The sequence below is a fragment of the Ananas comosus genome, linkage group 7, assembly GCF_001540865.1.
Source record: "Ananas comosus cultivar F153 linkage group 7, ASM154086v1, whole genome shotgun sequence".
NCBI classification, from domain to species: Eukaryota; Viridiplantae; Streptophyta; class Magnoliopsida; order Poales; family Bromeliaceae; genus Ananas; species Ananas comosus.
The window spans coordinates 5,930,182-5,954,219 of record NC_033627.1 but is presented as its reverse complement, the minus strand read 5'-3'; positions in this window follow the sequence as shown (position 1 = coordinate 5,954,219).

Here is a 24,038-nt window from a genome sequence, read left to right as displayed (position 1 = left end):
CAAGCCGAGCTCTCCGTCAACCCGTGTAGGCATGGGTTGCTCCACCGCGCCACCGGCTGTCTCCCGCTGCTAGCCAGCGCGTGCCCGGGCCCCCTCCGACCGGCCGCAACCTTCCTCTGCCGGCGCGCCCGCCGTCCAGCCGTCGCCGGCCAACTGTGTCTCACCTTGCTCTGGTAAGCTTAAATTTAGCTTTTCTGCGCACTGTTTCAGGTTGGGATTGTTGTTCCGGTGATCCGAGGGCACCCCGACATTCCCGGAAGTGAGCACGACGATCCCTGATCCGTGCCGATCATCGTGCTTACCTCCTTTGGGGTCAACGTAGTCCTAGTTTGCGTATCAACCACTATTTAGGCACTATGAGCATTGTTCGCTGAATTTCGTGTCGGTCCCGCGCTATCCACAGTGGCCGGCCATGCTCCGAAGCATGAGCACGGCCTTCGGCACATCGATACCTGTCAACCGGTGTCTCGGCTAGGCTAGAAAACCATAGGTTTGTGGTTTCGAGCCGAAAAACTCCAAAAATTACATAAAATGATGTGATTTTTATAGTCACAGGGCCTTATATGCAATTTTATGTTTCGTGGTTGTTGTGGGCAACGTGTATGGGCAATGGGTGACCTCTGGACTAGTTGTCCAAGGCCCCAGGCCTTTCCGAAAATCGAATGTCGATTTTCGGTGCGTTTTTCGGCGAAATCCGCCGACGGAACGCGATTTCGGTTTGGAATTCTTCCGACCGTGCCTCACTGTAAATCATATTGTTGCTGAGCCTGGTTGGCTAGTCACCGGTGTCGTTTCGAGGGTTCGGAAACGACGGGTGAGCGACGGTGGGTTCTGGTTTCGAAATTGACACTTCCGGGAACCCGGATCGGAACGATTATCCGATGACGATTGTTTCGATGTGAAGAGATGTGTTTGCTGCCAGGTCACACAAATTATTGTGTTTAGTGGCGGCGGGTGACTCGTGGCACGAGTCGATGAGTTTTGGGACAGTTCGTTGGTCCCAGCGGAGTCCCGGTGAGATTGTTGGGACTTCCGGCGAGTTACGGTAATCGATTTTGGAAAACCGATTCTCGTGGGTTTTACAGGTTGGGATTGTTGGTTAGTGGTTCTGATTCGTGGGTTGGATTCTAACCCGGTGGACCCTCCGTAGGTCCGATTGACATTTTTCCGCAGTCGGGAGACCAGTGCTACGTACGAACAGGTGAGTACTTCGAAGTCGGTACAGTAGTGCACGCTCGGTGACATTCTTTCTACCTTTCTCCTACTATTACCTTACATATATTATGTTGAGCCTTGCACCCTTATTATTTCCTTATCGCTCTGCTTGGTTAGTTTACCTATCTACCATCATGAGTAGAAGTAGAGCAGATTTTTGACTACATATGATATCTGTGACCTAGTCGGTCGGTTCTTATATCTCGTACTATGACCTATTCGGTCGGTTCTGTGACTTCTGTCGTTTGATGACCTATGAAGTCGGTATACCCTAAGGGGTAGGATTGTCGGCTTGAGGCAGACGGCTAGTTCTGGATTATACAGATGTATGACGTGACATTCTTGTGACCTATTGGTCGGTTCTTGTGTATATATGTAGTTGACATTGAGTGGTCGATACTTGCATACCTTCGGAAGGATGTTGAGTTGTTCCATCCTAGTTGACCTGAATGGTCAGTACTTGTGTTCTTACGGTTCGATGACCTATTGGTCGGTATGCCCCCCGAGGGACAGTGATTGTCGGTTAGTTGCCGACGGTTGGATATTAAGCATATCAGCATTGATCGCCACTTGTAACATACTGAAACATCGGTGGAACATATTAGACTTTAGGCCAAATTGGCCAAAGTGCCCGAAAGAAACAGTTGGACAAGTTCTATTTAACATTCCAACAAGATTGGAAGGGTTAAAAATGGGTTCTAAAAGAGTTAGAAGGGTTTTAGCATCGTTCGGTGAGAAATAGAATCGAAACGGAGTCAAAAACCAAGTCTGGGCAAAGTGTACCGGTACAACCAACGAGTTGTAACTGGTACAGACAAGTGTACCGGTACAAAATGAAAGTGTACCGGTACAAATGCCCCAGACCCGAGGGAGTTGCACTCGGGTTTGGTTATACGAGATCGTGTTACCGGTGACACGAGAAAGTGTACCGGTACACTTGGGGCTGACAGCATATAATTGGGCTGCTGCAGATAATAGTGTTTCGGGGGCCTAGTTGCAATTGTAGCACACTATAAAGAGGCCAACACTTCTCCCCTTTCACAGCAGCCCCTCTCCTTCTCATTTCTCTCATTTTCTCTCTCCCTCTGTCTCTCTAGAAGTTTTGCACCAAGGCAAAGGAGAAGGAGAAGAAGGCTTGGAGATGGCATTTTGAGGGTTTTGAAGGATCAAGAAGCTCTCCTTCAAGGTGATCTTAGAAGAGCTTGGGCTAAGGTGAGTTCTTTTGCAAGAATACATCTAGGGTTTGGATTTCTACACTAAGATCTAGAGTTTTGATCTTCTTGCAAGCTTTAGAACATTGTAGAGACATGGAAACACATGAAATCCATGGTTTCTTCAAGGTGCTCTAATGGTGAAACTCTAGGGTTTGCTCTAAACACCCTAAGAATGGTTTGAATGGATCTAGATGAATTCCTAGATGTCGAACAAGCTCTTCCTTGCTTGTTTTAGAGATCGATTTGATGTATGTTGCTATGTGACATATTAGGGCACCAAAATTGGGGCTTTTGTCACGGGTGGGTTTAAATGTAAAATAACCCTATACAAACCTAATTGCTAGGTACACGAACGCGTTGGTGAAGTCGGTTCGACGATTCGTCGAGCCTACGCGAAGTTGTTGAAGAAACGGACCGTTGAAGCTTCGTTTCCTCCTGGAGGGCCGAGGCAACGCCCAAAAATCATGAAATCGGAATCGTGGGCTCGTGGCAACTAACCATAGACCTTTAATTTTCGGATCGTGAATTGGTGGCCGTTCGGGTGGTCGTGCGAGAGTTTGGGCCGAACCGGGTCACGGGTGCCGCGGGAGACCGATTGCAAGTGACTACAACCAATCGGAGTGCGAGTTGAGGTGGGTTGTGTTTACCGAAGCGACTAGGTCGCCTGTATGTCTAAGATGAGTGTTTATTATTGATGCATATAGTGGTAGCTAATGTTAGAGTATGTGAATGCATGAGATGAATGCTATATGGGCTAGCAATGAATGCATGAATGACATAGTATAGAAATGCTAAATAAATGTATTGATTAATGCTAGTTGAATGCACGTTGCATGTTATAGAAATGCTAATGTAAGAATGCTAAGTGAATATATGATAAGTATGAGATAGAGAACTATGTTAAATGACATGTGCATGTGGATATATATATATATATATATATATATATATATATAGAGTTGAGCTAGAATACTATCAATAACAAACGGGCTCCGTTGCCACCTATTTGTTTTCGATAATAGAGCCTCCAAATTAACGATTGGCACCGTTGAACATGATCTATACCACTTGAAGTGTTTAGAAATTAAATTTCAAATCTTTTTGACATCATTTGCCTAATGATCAAAGGTTTTCGAATTTTGTAATTTTAATGGTTGATATGAGGCGTTTTCTCGTTTAACGGCGTAAAGATATCTAAATCAATTGAATTTTTATTAGAAAATTCTTTAAACTATTTAAAATAAGATCTATACTCTTGATCTTGATTACAAGACTCTTATCATCATTTTTTTAAGAATATTCATTTTCAGCCGTTTATTTTTGTGTCCACTCGATGGATAAGAGAACAATATCGAAAATGTATGAAATTTAATTTCTAAACACTTCAAGTGGTATAGATCATGTTCAACGGTGCCGATCGTCGATTTGGAGGCTCCATCATCGAAAACAAATGGGTGGCAACGGAGCCCGTTTGCTATCGATAGTATTCTAGCTCAACTCTCTCTCTCTCTCTCTCTCTCTCTCTCTCTCTCTCTCTCTCTCTATATATATATATATATATATATATATATATATATATATATATACACACACACATATAGATCGAGTGACATCAAACCTAGTGTTAATAAACATAGGTTGAACAAGTGTGGCATGTAACATAATATTAATAAACATAGGTTGAACAAGTGTGGCATGTAACCTAGTGTTAATAAACATAGGTTGGATAAGTGTGGCATCGAACCTAGTGTTATTGCACATAGGTTGAATATGAACCTAGTGTCATGAACCTAGGATGGATAAGAACGAATATGAACCTAGTGTTAAAGAATATAGGTTGTGGAATAAACCTAGAGTCAAAAATAAACCTAGGTTATGTGATAAAGCATCAAGCCTAGAGTCAAGTGGACCTAGGGTGGAAAGAACATTGGACCTAGATAGGTCGACACTATAGGGTTAAGACCAACCCTTGAGTTATGTGAAATAGATTCCGGAATTCCAGAGCTTATGGATCACACCGAGAGAGGTGTGGGGCGTGTGCGACGATTTCGCCGCCCGGGGCTATATCATTGTCGTGGCGTGTGCGACGATTTCGCCGCCGGATAGTTGAGTCGGATTGTGGATTATACCGCCGGGTGACTCGAGTCATGGCTGAGCGTGTGCGACGATTTCGCCGCCAGGTGGCTAAGTCACGAAGCACGGTGAGCTGTTGTTGGCTGAGGTGCATGTGAGAGTTCCTTCACCTCGAGTTGGACAGAGCGCGGATTATCCGAAGTTGATTGACTCAAGATCGAGTCGAGTGGCATAGATGGCTAAGGTAATGGTAACCTTAGGAAAGAATTGCCAATGAGCATAGTGTGACAAGGAAATAAAGTAAAGAACGGCTAACGAATAAGAATAGCTAATAAAGTAAAAAACGGCTACATGTAAAGAATGGCTAATAAGATGAAGTAGAATCAATTAATCTATTTGTATGAGTTACAGGATTTGCATAATGTTCATATTGCATTTTGTGAGGCATGTTATCTGTTAGTTGCATAATAACATGATGATATATATCTGTAAATATTTTTGGACTAATATGATTGCAGTGCATCCTTGGACTTATTGGTCGAGCTTTCCCTTGGGTGACCGTACCCACTGGGAACCATGAAGTTGGTTTTCACCCTACGTTATTTTGGGGTGTTACAGGTTCGCACGTGAGCGGCGCGGCGGCGCGAGGCAAGGGCGTAGCTCCGTAAATAGCGCCCTACCATAGAGACCATAGATAGCAATACCCCGAGGTGGTCTAGCTTAGGGGTTTAGAAGACAATGAATCAAATTTGTAATAAATTGTAATATCTAGATTGTAATTTGGAAGTTGAATGTAAAAGAAAATTGTGATGTAAAAAATGTATATAGTGCGAATGCTTGTAATAGCAAGTAGTTTTATGTTCTTGATACTTTCTTATGCAATCTTTGATTGAAATGTGTTCCTGGTTGGAACCTCGCACATTGGATTGATTGCGACGCCTAGGACGTACCGGAAAAACTCTGTCCGTTCGGCGGTCTGTCGGCGTGCCCGAACCTAACCAAATAGGCGGGACACGGGGCGTGACAGATAAGATGGTATCAGAGTATAAAGTAGAGAATGGGAATGGTTTAGGCAGACCTAGGAGACCCTAGGATAGTATAAACCATAAAGGATAAGGCTCGTGAGAGACGAAGACTTGTGAATTGTGGCGAAAGGTTAATGGATTGGGTTGTATTGTAAACCTCTAAGACGGATATTAGAGGTAGACTCGAGGTGTGGTTTATTCTTAGCTGAGGATGTTCATCTTGGAGTACAACAACACGAAACCTAGTGATGAGAATAGACACCCTTGCGTGACTTTCGCCTGATTGGCTTTTAAGCCGATGTTAGTGGTCTCGTATTCGACCCAAAATGGTCGAGAACTAATCGAGTTGTCGTCTTTCAGGAAACGATGGCATCGCGTAGGTGATCTTCATCCAGATCGACGCGGGAGGGGACAAGTGGTGTCCCTGAGCAAATCGACGCGAGTGGAGACATAGAGCTTCGTGATCAGTTGGCCACACTCGTTGGAGTGATGAGGCAACAAGCTGAAGTGGTGCAGTGTCAGCAGGAGGCTGCAATGCGCCAAGAGGAGCGAATGAAAAGACTTCAAGAAACGGTGGATCAGCTGGTGACAGCACCAGCTGTGGCTCGTCGAGAACGGCCGGGAGTTGCAACGGAGATGTTTCCGTCGAGGTCGGGTGATCCGACTCCTATCAGTTCAAAGGTGGAGGCGGAGACGGAGTGACCTTTGGCGGCCCTCATGGCTTTCAAGAAGTTTGATCTGCCTACCTTCGATGGAGAGGATACAGATCCGTGGATCGTGGAGATGTGGATTGATTCCATAAAAACGCTCTTCGAGGATCTGTACACGGTGGAGCGGGACAAGGTAAACCTAGCCGTGCACTACTTGAAACAGTCGGCGAAGGTGTGGTGAAAGGGCGTTAAGCGAGATCGATCGCCTAATCTCCCTCCTATGGCTTGGGAAGAGTTGCGGGGAATACTATTCTCTGCTTATTTCCCCGACAGCGAGAAAAGGAAGCTTCAGGAAAGGTTCCGGAAGCTGCGGCAAGGAGACCGCTCAGTCAGGCAATACGAGCGGGAATTCTCCCGTTTCGTGCATTATATCCAGAACGTGGTACGGGATGACAAGGATAAGGCCGACTACTTTGTGCATGGACTTCGGCCAGACCTTTATAAGGCTGTGCTCATACTTAAGTTACAGACTTTTGCTGAAGTCCTGGATCGGGCCTTATGGATAGAACAAGGCAACGCAATTATACGGGAGGAGCGCGAGGCGTACTACAGGGAGAAAGGGAAAGGACGACCAGGGAGTGGATCCGGTGGTCGGTCTAGTTTCCAACAGACCTTGATGAGTTCGCGCTCTTGATCCCGAGCTCCGGGGACATACCACATTCGGTTCTCGGTGAGATGTGTTATCTGTGGAGGCCCTCATTTTCCACAGCAGTGTGAGTAGCGTGAGGGCAAGTGCTTCAAGTGTGGGTTGTCGGGTCATTCGCGGGACGAGTGTCTGCAAGGTGACGGTCGGGCCTTGATGCTCGCGACGGCCTATTCCTCTCTAGGACAGCCTGCAGGTGTGCCACCTGCGGGATGGTTGGAAAAGCGGCCGTTGAGGACGATCCAACCGGGGGGTTCGCGGCGAGAGCCAAGTGGTCATGGATACGTGACCCGAGTTGTTGAACCTGCCACTGCTGACGACGTCATGGCAGGTATGAGTTAGTTAAAGCAAGCACATGCTGCTACATAATATCAAGTTGTTGCATAGTATGCATTATTTAAATGGTCAGTTTCTACTAATTATGCATTGCATAGTAGGGACCCATAGGGCGGGTATGTAGACCCGAGCATGCTTATGCGGTGAGAGCGTGGCGCCTACTAGGGCAGGTAAAGAGCCAAGTGGTACTAGCGAATGGCTAATAGCGGTTCTTGCACGAGAAATGAGACTCGTGGTGAACGCGAAGTGGTGAAGCGACTCTCAAGGCAGTAATTAGTGTATTACGAGAGTTGAGTCATGATACGTGAGGATACCCAAGTAAATTAAGCAATTCGGATGTAGTTCCGGCAGATCGAACAGTGAAAGTGAATCACTGTTGAGAGAGTAGCCGATTAGTTGCCGAATCCGGACACGTTGGCTTAGTAATACCTCTAATTGAGGTGAATGAGTCGTGCTTGCGTGGCTGGCGCGCTTAGGCAAAGTCACCTAACCCTGGAATTAGTGTGTAGACGCTCGAGTGTAGGTACTCGTGGAGTACAAATTTGATTCAGTCGAGTGAGCGTGTTGGCAGTAGCACTTCAGCATTGCTAAGTGTGAAGCGGGTCAGGGATCACTCGAAGGGCTGATGGCTCGCACTAGGTGTTTAGGAGCCGGTAGTGGTACGTGACTCGATAGAGTGTGTCGTGTAGGACGACGACGGTGGATAGTGCTTAGGGACGACCCGTGTCTGGACCATTTGTGGACTATGGAGCCTGGGCCTTTCGGGCAGGCGCAGTCAGCTATGAGTGATAGCGGCCCAGTACCTACGGGTAGGGCAAAGTTTTGGTCAGGACGGTAGTCCGAGCTTAGATTGGGTGCGCGGAATGCCACGTATTGAATCATGAGATCGAGAATACACCGAGTGTGTGGTGACCCAACCCGAGGATGTGACGTGGTTTGGCGTCCTGATAGTTCCTGATTGGAGTGTGTGCGAATTCCCAAGTGAGAATTTCGCCTGAAAATGTTGATACGGTCTGCGCTGCAAGCGAGAGACGTTGCATGTATCGAGACAAGTTAGGCGGTAGGCCTACGTAGGGTTGGCGGTCTATGGACCACCTGTGGAAACCGAGGAAAGCAGCTTGGCCGGTAACTCTGTTGAGAAGTTGGGATTAGAATTCACGAGCGGAGTCTTCGCATGAGTTGATTGCGATAACGAAGTCGAGCTGGCCGTGGCGCATGATGGCAAAGGATGAGATGCTCCTGTGAGGCATTGAGCTAGTGGAAGCCACACAAGAGTTGGAGCATAGGGACAATGCTCTTGGTGGGCTGAGATTGGAGATGTGCTGGAGTGTGCCATCTCGTGGTAGAGCAAAAGTCCGGTTGGGATTGGAGCACTCGCGATTGGCCGATGCACCAACGATATTGCTTCTATGCAATGCCGATGATCAAATCGGAGTGAATTCCCCGATTGAGTGTGTAATGCACTTTTGGAGTTATATTGGGCAAATGTGAGTGAATTTGGTCTCACATCCTCCGTTGTGGACCTTTGAATTGGTTCAAAGAGTGTAAAGTCACTCCGGAGTGGAATGTGGCTTGGTGCCCTCAATTGTTCTAAGAGCTGAACTGAGGAATGGTTTGAATTTCGCGGACGAAATTCTTGTAAGGCGTGGAGAATGTAACATACCGAAATATCGGTGGAATATATTAGACTTTAGCCAAATTGGCCAAAGTGCTCGAAAGAAACAGTTGGACAAGTTCTATTTAACATTCCAACAAGGTTGGAAGGATTAAAAGTTGGTTCTAAAGGAGTTAGAAGGGTTTTAGCATCGTTCGGTGAGAAATAGAATCGAAACGGAGTCAAAAACCAAGTCTGGGCAAAGTGTACCGATACAATAAACGAGTTGTAACCGGTACAGACAAGTGTACCGGTACAAAATGAAAGTGTACCGGTACAAATGCCCCAGACCCGAGGGAGTTGCACTCGGGTTTGGTTATACGAAATCGTGTTACCGGTGACACGAGAAAGTGTACCGGTACACTTGGGCTGACAGCATAGAATTGGGCTGTTGCAGATAATAGTGTTTCGGGGGCCTAGTTGCAATTGTAGCACACTATAAAGAGGCCAACACTTCTCCCCTTTCACAGCAGCCCCTCTCCTTCTCATTTCTCTCATTTTCTCTCCCTCTCTCTCTCTCTAGAAGCTTTGCACCAAGGCAAAGGAGAAGGAGAAGAAGGCTTGGAGATGGCATTTTGAGGGTTTTGAAGGATCAAGAAGCTCTCCTTTAAGATGATCTTGGAAGAGCTTGGGCTAAGGTGAGTTCTTTTGCAAGAATACATCTAGCGTTTGAATTTCTGCCATAAGATCTAGAGTTTTGATCTTCTTGCAAGCTTTAGAACATTGTAGAGACTTGGAAACACATGAAATCCATGGTTTCTTCAAGGTGCTCTAATGGTGAAACTCTAGGATTTGCTCTAAACACCCTAAGAATGGTTCGAATGGTTCTAGATGAGTTCCTAAATGTCGAACAAGCTCTCTTTTGTTTGTTTTAGAGATCGATTTGGTGTATGTTGCTATGTGACATATTAGGGCACCAAAATTGGGGCTTTTGTCACGGGTGGGTTTAAATGTAAAATAATTCTATACAAATCTAATTGCTAGGTACACGAACGCGTTGGTGAAGTCGGTTCGACGATTCGTCGAGCCTATGCGAAGTTGTTGAAGAAACGGACCGTTGAAGCTTCGTTTCCTCCTGGAGGGCCGAGGCGACGCCCAAAAATCATGAAATCGGAATCGTGGGCTCATGGCAACTAACCGTAGACGTTTATTTCCGGATCGTGAATTGGTGGCCGTTCGGGTGGTCGCGCGAGAGTTTGGGCCAAACCGGGTCACGGGTGCCGCGGGAGGCCGATTGCAAGTAACTACAACCAATCGGAGTGCGAGTTGAGGTGGGTTGTGTTTACCGAAGCGACTAGGTCGCCTGTATGTCTAAGATAAGTATTTATCATTGATGCATATAGTGGTAGCTAATGTTAGAGTATGTGAATGCATGAGATGAATGCTATATGGGCTACCAATGAATACATGAATGACATAGTATAGAAATGCTAGATAAATGCATTGATTAATGCTAGTTGAATGCACGTTGCATGTTATAGAAATGCTAATGTAAGAATGCTTAGTGAATATATGATAAGCATGAGATAGAGAACTATGTTAAATGACATGTGCATGTAGATATATATATATATATATATATATATATATATATATATATATATATATATATATATATATATATGTGTGTATATACATATAGATCGAGTGGCACCGAACCTAGTGTTAATAAACATAGGTTGAACAAATGTGGCATGTAACCTAGTGTTAAAGAATATAGGTTGTGAAATAAACCTAGAGTTAAAAATAAACCTAGGTTATGTGATAAAGCATCAAGCCTAGAGTCAAGTGGACCTAGGGTGGAAAGAACATTGGACCTAAATAGGTCGACACTATAGGATTAAGACCAACCCTTGAGTTATGTGAAATGGATTCCAGAATCCCAGAGCTTATGGATCACACCGAGAGAGGTGTGGGGCGTGTGCGACGATTTCGCCGCCCGGGGCTATACCATTGTCGTGGCGTGTACGACGATTTCGCCGCCGGATGGTTGAGCCGGATTGTGGATTATACCGCCGGGTGACTCGAGTCATGGCTGAGCATGTGCGACGATTTCGCCGCCAGGTGGCTAAGTCACGGAGCACGGTGAGCTGTGGTTCGCTAAGGTGCATGTGAGAGTTCCTTCACCTCGAGCTGGACAGAGTGCGGATTATTCGCAGTTGATTGACTCAAGGCCGAGTTGAGTGGCATAGATGGCTAAGGTAAAGGTAACCTTAGAAAAGAATCGCCAATGAGCATAGTGTGACAAGGAAATAAAGTAAAGAACAGCTAACGAATAAGAATAGCTAATAAAGTAAATAACAGCTACAAGTAAAGAATGGCTAATAATATGAAGTAGAATCAATTAATCTAGTTGCATGAGTTACAGGATTTGCATAATGTTCATATTGCATTTTGTGAGGCATGTTATGTGTTAGTTGCATAATAATATGATGATATATATCTGTAGATGTTTTTGGACTTACATGATTGCAGTGCCTCCTTGGACATATTGGTCGAGCTTTTTTCTTGGGTAGTACCCATTGGGAACCATCGAGTTAGTTCTCACGCCACGTTGTTTTGGGGTGTTACAGGTTCGCACGTGAGCGGCGCGGCGGCGCAATGCAAGGGCGTAGCTCCGTAGATAGCGCCCTACCACAGAGACCAAAGATAGCAGTACCCCGAGGTGGTCTAGCTTAGGGGTTTAGAAGACAATGAATCAAATTTGTAATAAATTGTAATATCTAGATTGTAATTTGAAAGTTGAATGTAAATGAAAATTGTGATGTAAAAAATGTATCTAGTGCGAATGCTTGTAATAGCAAGTAGTTTTATGTTTTTGATACTTCCTTATGCAATTTTTGATTAAAATGTGTTCCTGATTGGAACCTCGTATATTGGATGGATTGCGACGCCTAGGACGTACAGGGAAAACTCTGTCCGTTCAGCGGTCTGTCAGCGTGCCCGAACTCGACCAAATAGGCGGGGCGCGGGGCGTGACACCACTGCCCGTACGCATTTCATGAACACCAGCGGTTTGGCCACCGCAAGAAGGTGTTCTTTTCCGGAAAAGTGGTTGAGAATGCCAGCCCACGAGCCCAAGAGTTCATGCTAGAATTATATGCTTTCAGACTCATGAGTTTATGCTGGGGTCATATGCCTTTCCGACCTAAGAGCTTATGCTGGGGTCATATGTCTTTCCAACCCAAGAGCTTATGCTGCGGTCATTTACAGATTAGAGCAGTTGTGGCACAGGCTTGAGGTCTGCGTACCGATATGGCAGGTTTCTGATTGGGTACTTTTGGACTTGTCGTCCGGTTGATGCATGCTTACAGTAGCGGTAGTGATTCATATATATTTCGCTTCCTTATTTATCATTGCTATTGTATTACTGTTATCTATACTTTCTGTTATCCTCTGTGACTGGTGAGTACCCCTCGCCCTCGTCGACTTGCGGTACCCACTGGAAGGGGAGACATGTGTACATGTTCTCAGCCCCCCACCCTCTTTCAGGTAACGTTGCGAGTCCGAGTCAGGACGGTTCGTGAGGCGCGTACCTAGCGATCGATTAGAACTCTCGAACCGGTGGACTTTGGTTAAATTTCTTAACTTTCCCTCTTAAATAATTAACTTAGATATTATGGTTCAGTGGTTTACTTTATTCAGATACATGTGGTTTTGTGAATGTAATAAAGTACTTACGGATTTCTAATGGGATGAAAACAGTTTTCTACCCCTCGTGGTCGCGTGTTTTAAAAGAATAGATTTTCGCGTGGGAAATAGTTTTAAAAGAGCTTTCCTGATTTTCATGATTCTTAGTGTTTCCAAAAAAAGTTTTCGAGTGGGAAACGTTTTAAACTAATAGATGTGGATTTATGAAGAAAATATTTCAATCTTGTGATTTAATGAATGTGGATTGATTTATGTGATGTGATGAATGTATATGGTTGTTTATATACTGTTGTTGTATCTTGTGGATTTATGAAGAAAATATTGCAATCTTGTGATTTAATGAATGTGGATTGATTTATGTGATGTGATGAATGCATATGGTTGTTTATATACTGTGGTTGTATCTTGTACTTGTGCGACGCCGTGCACATACAGGGGAGACTCTGTCTATGTGAACAGTGGGCTTTCCATATTTGTGACGGATCTGACATCCCTTGGGGTCAAGGCTTTCAAAAAAAAAAAAAAAAATAGGCACTTCTGCATTACTTTTAAATCCAAAGGGATCCTGGGGCGTGACATGGATCCATCAAAATAGAATATAAATTATTTTCATGAGAAGGCAACGTAAATGGTATCAAGATGCAATGGTTAAAAATTGTCAATTTAGGCCGATTATGGAGTAGGGAATATCATCGAAATAGGTTTGATTTCCTTTCTATTTAAAGTTTTCTTCAACTAGAGGTATGTTTTATGAGAAATAACTAAACCAAATATATTTTAGTTGCATGATAGGAGATCTAGTAGATCAAAATAACTTATAAGCATTTGATCTAAGAAAAAATAGGCTTTCTAATCCTTAGTTTGTTAAAGAAAAAAAATAGCCCCGCCTATTTGGTCGGGTTTGGGCACGCCGACAGACCGCCGAAAGGACAGAGTTTTCCCTGTACGTCCTAGGCGTCGCAATCAATACAATGTACGAGGTTGCAACTAGGAACACATTTCAATCAAATATTGCATAAGGAAGTATCAAAAATATAAAACTACTTGCTATTACGAGCATTCACACTAGATACATTCTTTCATCACAATTTTCTTTTACATTCAACTTCCAAATTACAATCTAGATATTACAATTTATTACAACTTTGATTCATTGTCTTTTAAACTCCTAAGCTAGAGCACCTCAGGGTACTGCTATATCTGGCCTCTGGGGCAGGGCGCTATCTACGAAACTACGCCCTTGTCTCGCGCCATTGCGCCGCTCACGTGTGAACCTGTATCCCCAAAAACAACACGGGGGTGAGAACTATTATCCATAGTTTTCAATGGGTACGGCCACCCAAAGAAAAAGCTCGACCCACCAGGTCCAAGGAGGCACTGCAATCATGTTAGTCCAACAGATATCTACAAGTATTTTATGCAATATTAAAATATATGAATGTGCCTTACATATGCAATATGAAATTCATGCAACTATGCAAGTAGATTAAATAATTAACTCTCTATCATTTGTCATTCTTTATTGTTAGCCATTCTTACTACTTACAATTCTTTTTTATTAACCACTGTTTATTCTTAGCCAATCTTTATTCGTTACTAAGGGTACTCACACCTTAGCCATATTATGCTCATTTGCCATTCTTTCCTAAGGTTATTCTTACCTTAGCCAAGCTAACCACAAGACTCGACCTCGAGTCAATCAACTGCAGATAATCCGCGCTTTGTCCAGCTCGAGGTGAAGGAACTCTCACATGCACCTCAGCCAACCACAGCCTACTGCGCTCCATGACTTAGCCACCCGGCGGCGAAATCGTCGCACACACCACGAGAATGGCTCAAGTCACCCGGCGGTATAATCCACAAATCGGCATAACCATCCGGCGGCGAAATCATCACACACGCCACGTCAATGGTTTAGCCCCATGCGGCGAAATCGTCGCACACGCCCCACACCTCTCTCGGTGTGAACCATAAGCTCTGGGATTCCGGAATCTATTTCACATAACTCAAGGGTTGGGTTTAACCCATTAGTATCGACCTATCTAGGTCCAATGTCCTTTTCATCCTAGGTCCAATTGACTCTAGGTTCATTGCCCTTATCACATAACCTAGCTTTGCTTGACTCTAGGTTCATTTCTCAACCTATATTCTTTAACACTAGGTTCGATGCCACTCTTAACCAGCCTATGTTTATTAACACTAGGTTAAATGTCATTTATGTCCAACCTATGTTTATTAACAGTAGGTTCGATGCCACTCGATCTATTTGACGTCCTAGTTGTCCGTACCTAGGAATCATACTTGTTGAGTTCTTTATCAACTTAGAGTTATCGACCCAATGTTACTTTCATATGAATCTAGCATAAATTACAACATGCACCTCTCAATTAGCATCCTCTACACATGTCATTATGCATTCCAACTAGCACGTTCTTTTAATGTTTACATGCATAGGTCATTTCTCTTATGCTCTCAAACTAGCATCATTTGCATTATATCATCATGCAATCTTTGGTAGCCTAGCATAGTATTCAACTCATGCATTCATATATTTTACCACTAGCTACCATTATATGCATCAATATGAAACCATATTTTCTTCGACATGATGGCGATCTAGTCACTTTGGTGAGCACAATCCATCTCAAATCACTTTCCGATTGTTTGTAGTTACTTGCAATCAGCCTCCCGCAGCACCTGTGACCCGGTTCGGCCCGAACTTGCGCGCGACCACCCCAACGGCCACCAATCCACGATTCGAAAATTGAAGGTCTATAACTTGATGCTAAGATGCTCTGGATCCGTTCTCGTGATTTTTGGACGTCGCCTCGGCCCTCCAAGTGGAAACGAAGCCAAAACGTCCGTTTCTTCAATATCTTCACGTAGGCTCGACGAATCGCTGAACCGACTTCACCAACGCGTTCGTATACCTAGCAATTAGATTTGTATAGGGTTAATTTACATTTAAACCCAACCATAACAAAAGCAACAATTTTGGTGCCCTAACAATGTCATTTTGTCATTTTCCCTAAATTATTGGACCATTCAAGCCATTTGGACCAACTAGGAAGTTCTCTAATACCATTTTCAAGCCATTTGGACCATTCCTAGGACATCTACTTTAATCTCTAGGAGTTCACCATGAGGGGACCTTGAGTTTCCATGGCTCTCATGGTGCTCAAGCCTCAAAAGGGTTTCTAAAGTTAGAAACAAACTCAAAACTCTCAAAACCTAGGGTGAAATCCAAACCCTAGGTGGCTTTACACTAAAACTCACCTTAGCCCAAGCTCTTCCCAAGTTCTACCTTGTAGGAGAGCTTCTTGACCTTCTAGACCACCAAAATCTTCTTTAATGTCGTCTTCTCCTCCAACTCCTTGCCCTAGAGCAAGATCTCTAGAGAGAGAAAGAGAGGAATGAAAGAGGAAGAGAGTTGGGGCTGTTGGCTGTGAAGGGGAGAAGTGTTGGGGTATTAACATGTTGTAACATTTGTAACTAAACCTCCCAAAAACTCTATTCTGCAACAGATCAATCCCTGCTGCTAGAGCCAAAGTGTACTGGTACACAGGTTTTTATATCGGTACACATCTGCGCAGAGGCCAAACCCGAGAGCAGTTTTCTCGGTTAGCACTATTTGTACCGATACACATTCAGTTCTACTCAAACTAGAGAGCAGCTACTCCTCGGGTTGCTTGCTGTACCGGTACAACCATCAACGTTGTACTAGTACACTTTGCTCCAGAATGTTTTTTAGTACTTTTTCAACTTCTCTTTTGCACCGAGCAATGCTAAAATTCTTCTAACTCCTTTAGAACTCACTTTTAACCCTGCCAATCTTGTTGGAATGTTAAATAGAACTTGTCTAACCATTTCTTTCGCACGCTTTAGTCAATTTGACTAAAGTCCGAAATAACTTACCGAGGTTTCGATATGTTACAATATGTGACATGCAAATGTGAGAAATCATATAAACCGTGAAAAATAGTTGAAACATGTGTGGCATTTAACCTAGGTTGGAATCTAAGCTGTGAACATAGTAGCATATAAACTCTAAGTAAAACATGAACTAGAAAACAAGGAAATGTGGAAATGAACCTTGTGCATAATCTTAGAAATCATGAACTTAAGGTGCAATAATGAGATATGTTGCGACCATCCAAAAGTGTCATACGGGAGAAATCCGATCCACTCAACTTCCAATATCGTACTTGGGGATGTGCGATCGCTTTCGACCCCAAGTGCCTACCAATTGGAGAGAAATCAAATTTCTCGACTCTCCGTGAGGAGTGTAATAAAAAAACGAAAGTGAACTAATAAGTTTGTTAAAGTTAAGAAAAAATTGGAAATGATTGTGTAAATTAATCAATAGCATTGTGTAGCATTATGACATATTGTATATTCACGTGATGCATTGTAATTGTATCTTTCTACTTGTATTTCTATTGTAGAAATAGATATTTCGTTCAATATTATTGTTTTACTAATGCCTTCTTTAGATCGAGTGAGTGTAAATCATCATTTTCCGCGGTTGCATATATTGAGAACTTATTTGAAGTTCTCACCTTGTTGTTGTCCCATTTTTTTAGAGCCTACTATCATCGGTAAGGTAAGGGGCTGCAACAAAGATGTCAGAGAGTAGTTAAATGTGACACCCTAATAGTCTCACATCTGAAAGGAATGGAGTTGTCATTGGGTATATAAATAGATTCCACCATAGTAATAATAACTGGACTTAAACATTTTGGGCCGGTGGTTAGGACTCAACAAGTTATTTTTGCTAACAGGTCGGATTGTTACGTTTCATATTAGAGCCGGTTCACTAAACGAAAGTATGAAATGAGTCTTAGCAGAGTCAGGGTCAGAAAGACATACTAAACCAGGGTCGGTGAATGGTAGGCTAAGTTAGGATCGGAATGATAAGACTAGCGAGACTAGTCTCACATCATCTGGTGATCTTGGGCTATGTGTGTATTTAGGGTTGACGAGGACGTCAGAGCCTAAACGGTGGGAGTCTATGACACCCAAATAATTCCACATCAGATGGAAATAGTGTTGTCATTGAGTGGATGAGAAGACTTCACCCTACTAATAATAATTGGGCTTAAGCATTTTGGGTTGGTGGTTTTGACCCAACGAGTTATTAATGCTAGTGGACTAGGTCATTACATTAGATCTGTGTGAATGGTCTGGAAAGTACTCTATTAGATCGACAAGAAAATCTATAATATTTTGAAAAATATCAAAGTGTTATAAATTTTAAAAAGAACAATTGTAATGGTTCTAAATTTAGAAGTATTTACTCTAATGCTTTCTGTACCACAATCATGTATGAGTTGTACAGATTGGTGTATGTTTCGCTCCGTATGAGTAGGGGAACGAACCTTGCCCATTCGGCGGATCTGTTTTATATGCCCGAGCAGGCCCAATCGGCAAGAATCAGGATGTGACAACTTCCGAATCGACAATCCATTCTTTGTTAAACATAATTTGGAGTGTTTGAAATTTCTAGAAATTGAAGTTTATAAAATTTTAATACCATTTACATTATGATAAAAAAAAACTCAAATTTTTGACAATTTTTAACAACTGGTATAGAATGCTTGCTAGCTTAACATTGTAAAAAATCGAAATTGGTTAAATTTTTGATAGAAAATTCTATTCACTATCTAGATAAAGATCAATAACACCGATCTTAAATTGAGAAATTTGATACTTTATATTTAGGAGGCCGTTCGATTTTCTCCGTTTAATTAATGACCGTTTGATAGACTTTATTATCATTTTGAAAAATTATAAAATTTATTTTTTAAAATTTTTTTGAGAGATAAAGGTAGTATGCTATCCGTTTCGTTTATATCTTTTAGAAATAAAATTAGCTTAAAATACGAATCAATTAGAAATCGAACTTGGGACCTTGGATATCAACCGCCAATCCGCCATACCCTTTTGCCACTTGCTTTAAATTACGTTTGACATGTTATGGATCATCGATTCAAAAAATTATAAAAATTTATTTTTTTGAAGTTTCAAATGCTCTCTATATTTGTATTTGATTCAAGAACTATTTCATTTTATACCAAACGAAATGCTAATTAAGGAACGAACGTTAAAGTTTTTTACGAATTTTTTTCTCCACAGATATATACCACGTCCTAAAGTTTTTAACCAAAGAATAATTTTTTTTTAAAAAAAAATTCTTCCAATAAAAGTTATTATTAATTGTAGTAAAACTTAAATTATTTTAGGCTTTGTTTGGTATTTCTTTATCATTTTTAAGGAGAATTTTAATATGAAAGAGTATAGAAATAGGTTGCAGGTTGCTTGAAATCCTGTTTTTTAGATATTTATTTAGTAATAAATCCTTGTAACTAGTTAGGGGACTCGCGCGATATTGCGGATAGTTATTTTAAAATTTAATTTTGAAAATTAGTTATAAAAATTAATTTCCGAATTTAAATGGTGCAATAAGTACATTAAAAAATTTTAGTAGGCATATATAGTAGTCCTCCATTAGTTAGTGAAATAATTTTAAGTGTATCATAATCCCCAGTAGTTAGTGAATGAGAAAAGAATCATTGTTTGTAACTTGCAATTAATTTTCGTTAAATATAAAATTAACTAAGCTGATCTCTTTTTTTTATTTTTTAATGTACAATTATTATGTGAATGCTCAATATTTATAAAATTAATATTATATTAATACCAGTAGTCTAATTATTTAACATTTCTTTATATCTTTTACATTTTACAAAAATAAATAGTAATTATATAATAAATATTATATAATATATATCTTATATACAAATAAAATACTATATATATTAAATAATATATATATAATAAATAAATATATATTTATAAATAAAATTATAGAGAGAGAGAGAGAGAATGAGAGGAGGTCCATCGTGGACACTCCTCCATGTGGTCCACGAGGCGCTTGACCCATGACACCACCACATGAGCCCTGATTTTTTTTCGGCTCCGCCCGCGCCTGCGCCCGCCCCGCGGCCCCACGCCCCACGCCCGCTCCGGCCCCAGCGGCGGAACCCCCGCCCCCGAGCAGCGCCCACCGCCCGTCCCCGCCAGCCCGGCGCCAGCACCCGCCGGCCCCGCGCCCGCTCCCCGCCGCGCCCCCTCGCCCGCGCCCACTCCCGCGCCGCGCACCCGCCGGCGCACCCCTTGACGTGTGCAGTTATTGAGGAATAATATATAGTTATAGATTATAGATGATTTAATATGTTTTAAAATTTCAAATTATACCTTGTTATTGTGGTAAAATTGTTAATTTTAAAATCTTTTTCCTTAAAATTTTATGATAAATTAATTCTCCAAATTATTACCAATTGTTCATTTTTTTGGCTATCTGAATTTTTCTTTTATGGCGAATTTACAGCTGCGCACTGACGAGAAAGAATGAGAATGTAAAATTCTACTTGAAATCAATTCTCAGGGTGAGACCATCAAATTTGAGAAAAATTGTACAATGACCCCTATAATTTAGCTTTTAGTAAATAGGGGCCTAAACCTACAATTTTAGTAATTAGGTCCCTTAAACTTTAATTACTCGATAGGTCCCTCTCTCTATTTAACAGTCGTTGTGGTTTTCTATACAATCTTATAAAGCTTTAAAACACAAGAAAAATTATTTTTTTTTCTATCCTAATATTAAAAATAATTAGAAGATAGGTTCAGGTTCATTCTATTCTTCAATGTTGATGCTTAATTATCAAAAATTAAAAAGAAAAAATAAGCCCTATATCTTACGTTTTGAAGTCTTACAAGAGTATAATTTGTATGAAATGCAGTAAGAACAACTAAATAATTAGTAATTTTGACTCATCCTATTCTAATTATCAAAGTGGAAAATAAAAAATATATATTTATTAAAAAATCTTACGAGATTTTGTACATGACGTGGTAAGAATGACTGAGTGATTAGTAACTTCAATTCAGCACAGAATCCTATTAAATTGTCTGATAAAATTTAGGAGATTTAGTTGCCAAAACTGATATATAGTTTGCACGGCTGTTTGTTAATGAAGTAAAATTCAGGGGTTTCTGTGTATTTTGCCAATAGTTTAACAAATGTTTGGTTGCTCCGGTGGGTGAAATGGGAAATGTCATTTTTACAAAAGTGACTTTTCAGTTCGATTGTTTGGTTAGCTATATAAAGTGAAAAATTAAAAACTATAATTTTATAATTTTGATTATTAAATTATATATAAAGATATGAAAATATAAACAAACGACTTATATTCGCAATGTAAATTAAAATTTTAAATTTATATTCATATTTAGAATTTAAAATTACATTTTAAAATTTAAATTTAATAAATCCGAGTTGAATTTATAATTAAAATTTGAGACATAAATTTAATTTATAATTTGAATTTAAAATTTAAGTTATAACTCATAAATAAAATTAAATTTTAAAATAAAAGTTCAACGTGGAAATTAGAACATTTATTCAAATTTGAATTCATAATTTGAATTTATAATTTGAATCATATATTAATTTACTCTTTGATCTTAAATTCTTCAATTCAAATATGAACTCACAATTTAAATTAATCTTTAAATTTAAATTAAAATTTGAGTCTAAATCACAATTCGAATTTAATATTTTGAATTCATAATTCGAATTGAAATTCAAACTGAAACTCATTATTGAAATTAAATGTAAATAGCAAATTTAAATTAGAATTTGAATTTGAACTTGAAATTTTAAATTTTAAATTCAAATTTCAGTCAATAATTAGAATTATAGTAGGAACAATTTGAATTCAAAGCTCGAATTTAATTTCCAAGCTAAAATTAATTTGATTAAAATTTAAATTTTATAGTTTAAATTTATATTCTAAAATTCAAATTTAAATAAAAATAAACTTTAAAAAATTAAATTTAAATATAAAGTCACAAATTTGAATTTAAAATTTTATGTGGAATTTCAATTTACAAATAAAATTCAGAATGCGAACATGATTTTAATACAAATTTAAAGTCATATTTAATTTTAAAAATAAATTCAAATATTAAAATTAAGAGTAAATATAACTTCTTAACTAAGCTCTCCACTTTCAATGACTTCGAATTTTTTGAGCTGAAATTAAAAAAGTGATATTTAGTTATAACTTACTTTATTAGCCTACTCTCGTAATCGCAAAATGACTTTCGTATTCACTTTCGCAAATTAAACAAACGATAAAATGTCACTTTAGATACTTTACTTTCGGTTACTCAAATATGCCCTAATGAAGTGCTTCATCATACATATGCCCACATATAAAAATATTCATTATATATAATAGTTGCAGCATATCATATTTATTCCAAACCGGTCGTATTCTACCAAGTAAAATAGAAAAAAGTCCAATCAAAAATAAAATAATAATTACATATTAAAATAATATTTAAAAAATTATATTTCTTTCTACAATAATGGAGACAGTGATTGAATATTAAAAAAAATGACAAGTCAAATAGATAATGATACGTCATGCTAACAGTGACGTGGTGCAACCCGCAACACCTTCTGGTTAGTGATGCAAACCTGGCAGACTACGTCCCGCTCCAAATTTTTTTCTCCAAGCGGATTCGGACGGATTAATTTTTATTTTTATTTTTATTTTTATTTTTATTTTTGGCTCATATTTATCATTTTATTTAGAGCGAATCAAAACGAAAATGAATTTTTGATAAATTTTTTTATGAATAGGGACAGATCGAAGACGAAAAGGATCCCCTACCTCCCACTCCATTAACTCGACGAATCAGGGCGGATTCGTGGCGGGTTATATTTTTCTATATATTTTGCTCTCACTTACTGTCCCATTCGAGACAGATCATCGTGAAAATTTCACTAACCCGGATCCATTTGCAACCCTACATTGGGATGATTGCGGTCCCCCCTAGTAGGGGGTGTAAACGAGTCGAACACGAGCGAGCCGGGGCCGGCTGGTGTTTGGCTGAATACAATCTGGCTCGTTAAAATATCGAGCCGAAAAATTCAGCTCGTGTTCGACTCATTAATAAACGAGCCGAACACAAACCGGCTCACGAGCTGGCCAACANTTGCAAAGGTATCCGGGAGAAACTTTTCATATCTACTCAGATTCAGCACCCATCATCAAAGCCTTGCACCTTAGGAGCTATCATTCAGTTTCGTTAACAGATGAAGCTCGAACAAGAATCTCGGATCTCCGAACTTTTCTTGAAAGTTCTAAGCTATTTAGTTATGGATGGTCGTCTAGATATTCTAAAAATGCTGTAGTTGCAGATCGATTGGCCAACTGGGGGCTTACTAGCAAAAAACTCTCTTTTTGGTCCTCTGTAGATGAATTCTACCAAGTTGTACCTCCCGATTGATAAATAAATTCGCCTAAGGGCGTGTTTTCCCTCAAAAAAAAAAAAAAATAAAAATTCATTATATATAATAGTTGCAGCATATCATATTTATTCCAAACCGGTCGTATTGTACCAAGTAAAATAGAAAAAAGTCCAATCAAAAATAAAATAATAATTACATATTAAAATAATATTTAAAAAATTATATTTCTTTCTACAATAATGGAGACAGTGATTGAATATTAAAAAAAATGACAAGTCAAATAGATAATGATACGTCATGCTAACAGTGACGTGGTGCAACCCGCAACACCTTCTGGTTAGTGATGCAAACCTGGCAGACTACCTCCAGCTCCAATTTTTTTTCTCCAAACGGATTCGGACGGATTAATTTTTATTTTTATTTTTATTTTTATTTTTGGCTCATATTTATCATTTTATTTAGAGCGAATCAGAACGAAAATGAATTTTTGATAAATTTTTTTATGAATAGGGATAGATCGAAGACGAAAAGGATCCCCTACCTCCCACTTCATTAACTCGGCGAATCAGGGCGGATTCGTGGCGGATTATATTTTTCTATATATTTTGCTCTCACTTACTGTCCCATTCGAGACAGATCATCATGGAAATTTCACTAACCCGGATCCATTTGCATCCCTACATTGGGATGATTGCGGTTCCCCCTAGTAGGGGGTGTAAACGAGTCGAACACGAGCGAGCCGGGGCCGGCTGGTGTTCGGCTGAACACAATCTGGCTCGTTAAAATATCGATTCGAAAAATTCAGCTCGTGTTCGACTCATTAATAAATGAGCCGAACACGAGCCGGCTCACGAGCTGGCCAACAAACAATAAGTTAAAAGGATTAGCTTGAATATATATAAAAAATAAATTTATAAAATTTTATCCATTAGACTTTGATGTAATAGTTGAAACTTTACGTATAAATGAGCCTTTTTATGATTGAGATCGCCTTTATATTTTTATTTTGCTAAAAATCAAATAATAAAAAAATATTATATATATATATAGTTATTTATTTATATATAAATATAAATTAAATAAATTATATAAATATTAAATATATGTATTCGAGCTGTTATCGAGCCGAACACGAGCGAGCTGACCCCAGCTCGTGTTCGGCTCGTTTATTAAACGAGCTGAAAAATTCAGCT